Raw genomic sequence first — 6,239 nt, 5'->3', positions numbered from 1 at the left:
AGTGTATTCACACCAGTTCAGGTCTTCATACATGTTCTTTGAATAATAATGACCATCACATCCCACCATCATTTCTAACCCCATGCCCTCTTCCTTCCCCTCCACCCCTCTGCCCTATCTAGAGTTCATCTATTCCTCCCATGCTCCCTCTCCCTACCCCACTATTTCCATGTGGGAGATCTACTTAGCAAATTGAAGATGGCTATACATTGATACATTGTCTACTCTTCTCTTATCAAGAGGTACAATCTACTTACCTTGAGTAAGCAAGTTAAGTAAGTAGATTAAGTTTGGAGATTGAAACTGAGATGTGGAAACATGGGGTCTGCAAGTGCATAGTGGACTAAGAATAGGTGATTTAAAATCTCTAGACCAACTGGCATTCAGTGAAGAGCCTGGAGCCCACCTAAGCCTAAACCCCACCTCCAGGAGTTCCACTTATGGGATTACCTCTCACTATAGCAATCCCACCCTGAGGGTGGAGCAAGCATCAAACTACAGCAGACCCCACCTAACACTGCTGAGAAGACAAGCTGAGAATATTTTGAACTCAATCAGAAACAATTCTTTAACTTTTCATTGAATTTTTCTTTTCTCTGTTTAATTTTGACCTTAATGGTTCATGGACATTTATACATATTCATATCTGGCTTCTTTTCCCCCTCATTTTTAGCATTTTTGAAACCAGTTATTTTTCATGGATCAGTCTTTTGATGGATAGGATATTTCAATTTTGTTTTATATTCTTTTATTTTTATTTTTAATATTTAAATTTTTACTTTATATATATTTTCCTCTCACTCATCAGTTTCTGATGATTCTTTTTCTCTTTTCTTATGCTAACAATCTCTGTTGTTCTTTCACTCTTCCTTTTTTTTTCTTCTATCTTCTTTCCTCCTCCCTCATAATCATCACATCTTACATCAATTCTGTTCTCTCCCTGTCCACCATTTGAAATTGTAAACACTTTTGCAAACTTACTCTTGTAAGCAATAACTGAGCATATCATTTCTGTTAATTGTGACAACTAACATTGTAGATGTCATAGCAGATGCTATTTTGTTTAATGTTGCATATTGTTTGCATTGGTTCTTTTTATTATTTTTCTCCCCCTAAATGGTGAGATACAGGAAACCTTCAGGGACACCACAAGTCTATAAGGTAGAAACTCTAACCACTTCAGATCCACACTGTTAGATGGGTAGACATGTAAACAGCATGAAAAAACAAGGGAAGAAATTGCTCCAAACAAACCAAGATACTTCAATAATAGAATTTATCAACACTACAGTGGAAGAAATGTCAGAGAAAGAATGTGGAATGTACATAGACTGATTTTCAAGGTAAAGGATGATGTAAGGAGTGAAATCAGATAGAAAATAAAGGAAGTGAAAGATCACTTCAATAAAAATATAGAGATTCGAAGAAGAAGAAGGAGGAGGAGGAGGAGGAGGAGGAAGAAGAGAAGGAAGAGAAGGAGGTCGTCCTCAAAATGAAGGACTAAATAAACCAAATTTAAAATTCAATAGAAAGTATCACCAATAGACTAGACAACCTGGAAGACAGAATTTCAGGCAATGAAGACAAAATATATAATCATGAAAATAAAGTTTACCATGTACAAAAGATGTTAAGAGACCATGAACAGAACTCTTAAGAAATATGGGATAACATGAAAAGACCAAATTTAAGATATATCAGGCTAGATGAAGGCTTAGAGATACAAACCAAAGGAATACACAATATTTTCAATGAAAAAATATCAGAAAAATTTCCAAACCTAAAGAATGAAATGGAAAATCAAACACAGAAGGCTTACAGGACCCCAAATATACAAAATTTCAACAGACCCACTATATGGCACATTATCATGAAAACACTTAACAGAGTAAATATAGAATTTTAAAGGCTGCCAGAGAAAATAACAGGTCAGATTTAGAAAGAAACCAATCTGGATCTCAATTGACTTCTCAACCCAGACCCTCAAAGCTAAGTCTTGGAATAATATATACCAACCTGTGAAATTGCATTCCTAAACATCAGTGATAAATCAACTGAAAGAAAAATAAAGAAGATTATCCCATTCACAATAACCTCAAAAAAATATTTGGGAGTCCTTCTCCTTCTTTTTTTTTCTTTTTAAATATTTTCTTAACTGCAGATGGACACAATATTTTATTTATTTATTTATTTATTTATTTATTTTTATGTGGTGCTGAGTATCTAACCCAGTACCTCACACAATGGAATATTACTCAGTCTTAAAGAGGAATGAAATTATGGCACTCACCAGTAAATGGATGGAGCTGGAGAATATCATGCTAAGTGAAATAAGCCAATAACAAAAAACTAAAGGCCGAATATTTTCTCTGATATGTAGATGCTAACTTACAATAAGGGTGAGGGAGCTAGGGAAGAATAGAGTTACTTTAGGTAGAAGGGAGTGAAAGGAGAGGAAGAGGTATGGGGGTAGGAAGGATAGTCGAATGAATCAGACATTAATACTCAATGTACATATATAACTACACAATGGTGGGATTCTACATCATGTACAACCAGAAAAAATGAGAAATTATACTCTATTTATATATGATGTATCACTGCATTCTATTGCCATGTATAACTAATAAAAATGAAAGAAAGGCATACTATCATGGTGAGACAGGAATTGGTGGCATCCTCAGAATGATCTGCTGGGACTGAACTGCATCGGTAGAGAGAGTAAAGTCCTGTGTCCAACAGATCAATTAGGGGATGTAATGAGAATGGGGTTCAGTTGTGGATCTAGGGCAGTCTCACCAATAACAAGGGGAAAGCAGTTTAGAGAGTAAGCAGGACTGGACTCTAAGGACTAGACAAGCAGCCAAAGGTTGGTGAAAGCATACCTAGCAAGGGTGAAGTTTGGCTACTCATGGTGGAGCTTGTCAGTGACCTCAGTGCCTCGTGATCAGTGAATAGTCTGGAGAAGCCACAATTGGATGTGTAATGTCAGGCCACCTGGAACAATGAAAAGAAGTGAGCATGCTGGGGCTAGGAAAAATGGTTACATGGGGACATGAAAGGTGGTAGCAGGCATGGTGTTACTTGAGTGCAGAGCAAGAATGCCAGCCAGAATGGAACAGAAAGACCGGAGAACTCAGAACAAGCAGTAAGGTCTGGGACACTATGTGCACTGGAGATGAGGTCACAGACAAGAGTTTGAGCTTGGAGGTTAGTCCAAATAAGCTGAAGTTTCAAACCTTTTCCATCCTGGATGGCTGCTACACACCACTGAGCCTCCGAGTGTTTCCAGGAGGTACACACCATAGAAATGGTATTTACCCAGGAAGTGGCTACTGGGTAAATACACAGAAAAGGCCTTACCAGGTAGATGTAATCAGAGTTGGTGGGAGTCTGTGAGGCCATCCCTGGCACAGGATGGTGATGGATGTTAACAGGGAAGGTGTCTTCCAGAAGGTGGAAAAGTCAGTTTTCAACCTGGGAGGATGTGAAGCATTCACCATGCACCTGACAGAGCAGCAGCCCTCGTGACATTGACAGGAGGTGCATAGGCAGCAACTGGTCCCAAGTGTGTCTGTGAGGTGAAGCCATAATAGCTTTTCTGCATGAGCAAATCCTTGCAGACTGGAAAGACTTGAACTGAGATCAAGGGTTAAAATGATTGTTGCAAAAGTCATAGCTTGTTTGGGGGCCTCCCCATGTGCTCCTGTCCTGTGGGGTTGGCAGTTGTATAAACCCACAACAGTTGCCCAGTGTCTCAGTTGCCCTCTCCCTTCTTCAGGTGTAGGTAGCCACTTTCAGCCCTTGATACAGGAGGCTCATGCTAGGGTGTGCTATTCACCAGGCCATGAGCTGCCATGGCAGCAGCATACAGGAACAGCTTGTGTCTATTCCCAACTCTGTGCCCAGAGCTCCGTCTGATTGTGCTTCGTGGATAAGCTTCACAGGATCTTTACCTAAGGAACTAATCATACCATCTTTGGAGATAGCTTCCGGCTATTGTCTTTCTTGTCCTGTGAGCTATAGAATACTTCCTGCCAGGTACGTATGATATCGCCAGGCAACACCGTTGTATCAGGACTTAGAGTGGACTTTGACATTTCCATCCAGGTCAAGAAGCACAGGTCCTTATGGACTTCCATGCTGTCTGGGTCTATTCTTCCTTATCCAAGGCCATTGTGTAGGTGGCTGCTGCTTTCTTAACTATGGGCCAGATGGTGATTGGCAAGGCCAGAAGTATCCCAGCAAACTCAGGTTGTCATTCCACAGCCCTTGAGCCTCTGGATCCACCAGGCAGAGTGACTTGGGCATGTAGTTCCAAACAGACATCTTAGGGGTTGTCACACACACTGAGAAGCCACATTGTCTCATGGAGAGAGTTTAAGGGGACAGCAGTGATGTGTCTTTAATGATTTTTTTTTTTAACTTCACTAATGCTGTTAGTCCAGGGGCACATGGGGGATACTCCTCTCATTCTCCCATTGGAGGACATGCAACAGGCAAACTTTCTGCAGATAAGCTTTACCTTAGCCTTCTTGGTCTGTGGTGTTATGGTGCCATGATCCTTCTGAGTGAGGAGCTGGAACAGGAGACAAACCAGCTGGCCACCAGCGCTTCAGGTGGGATGTCTTCCTGTACCATCTTCCTCCTTGAAGGCTGTCTTTCTCCCTGGGGCAGGGAGCCAGAACAGTCTCAAGAATAATTTGGGCAGGCTTTATCTGGTGACAACCTCCACAACGTAGGCACAGCAAAATGCACGGAGAAGAGCACAATAGACAGAAAGCAGAACAAAACCCCCAGGCCCTCTGCAGAGCAGTCCTCAGGGGAGCACCCAGTTTCTTGACCAGAGCCAGTCCCCAGTAACTGTCTCCCAATTTTCCCATAGAAATGACTGTCCTTACTCAATCACCTCCTCAAATCCCATCCGCATTGTCAATTTTCATGTTCAAGGGTCTCAGGTGGTCCTAGTCAGCCAGCTTCCCATGGGGTGATTTCCCCTCTCAGGCCAAACCAAGTTAAAAATGAGTCTCAGGCACAGTCTGTTGCTCAAGCAATTTATTCCAGCAACACTCCACAGGATGGCCAGCAGAGCAGGCCGGTGGCATGGGCCAGATACAGTCACGGGGTCAGATAGCAGACTAACTGAGAAGGTTTCTATTCAGATTGTACTCAGAGTGTGAGGGATCCTTTCCCCTTTCTTATATCTGTATTCAATTGGGACCAATTACCATGGGTTTCTTTCATAAAGGGAGTTTCAGCTACTCTTATAAGGGTCAGCTGTGTGCTAAGGTTCATGAGAGTTGCATGTATGCTGAAGTCTCCTGGACTTCCCCAGAGCAAGGGGCATCATACTGCAATGTGACACACAGTGTCATACCTGCAAGATGCCTGAGCGAGCCTTATGGCTTTCATTAATCATATTAGCCACAATATCTCTCAGGGTATATGCTACATTATGAAAAACTTCTTTAAAAAAAATGAAATAAGCCAGGTACAGTGGAGCCCACCTATGATCATAGAGACTCAGGAGGCTGAGGCAGGAGGATTGCAAGTTTGAGGCCAACCTCAGCAACTTAGTGAGACCCTGTGTTAAAAATAAAAAGGGCTGGGGTTGTGGCTCAGTGATAGAGCACTCCTGGGTTCAATCCCCTGTGCTACACACACACCAAAAATAAATAAATAAATAATAAAGCTTAAAATTTATTTATAAAGTCTCTTTCCTAAGTATTTATTGACTTACTTCAATTTCTCTGATATTTTTAATCTAGAAAAAAAGTTTGACCAAATGAATCTACTAAAGCTTTTTTTTCAAAATCCGAAAATATCCTTTTGGTATCTAAAAAAGGAATTTCAAGAAATAGTTAATAATTTCAAAGCCTTTCCCTTTATCCAGAGAATCAGAATAAAATGTGGCAAAAGACAGTGTATGGTACTTAGCCCACCTGTACATCTTCAGACAAAGCAGAAGTTTAAAATAAAAAAAAAAAGGAAGGGAAGAGGGGAAGACAAAGAGAAAATAAGAGCAAATGGCCAAATATTAAACAGATAGTTTTAAATTCAGCACATTATTTTAGAACATCCATATGATCTACCAGCAGATGTGTTAAAATGCAACAGTTATCATTATTTAGAAATGGCTTATTGGTCATAATCCTCTTTTTCCATTTGTTTTTTGCTGATACTAATATTTCTAAGCACAGGGGGACTTTTTTTTTCACATGAAATATGAACACTCTACG

The sequence above is a fragment of the Marmota marmota genome, unplaced genomic scaffold, assembly GCF_001458135.2.
Source record: "Marmota marmota marmota unplaced genomic scaffold, marMar, whole genome shotgun sequence".
Lineage (NCBI taxonomy): Eukaryota > Metazoa > Chordata > Mammalia > Rodentia > Sciuridae > Marmota > Marmota marmota.
Note: the sequence above shows the minus strand (reverse complement) of the source record.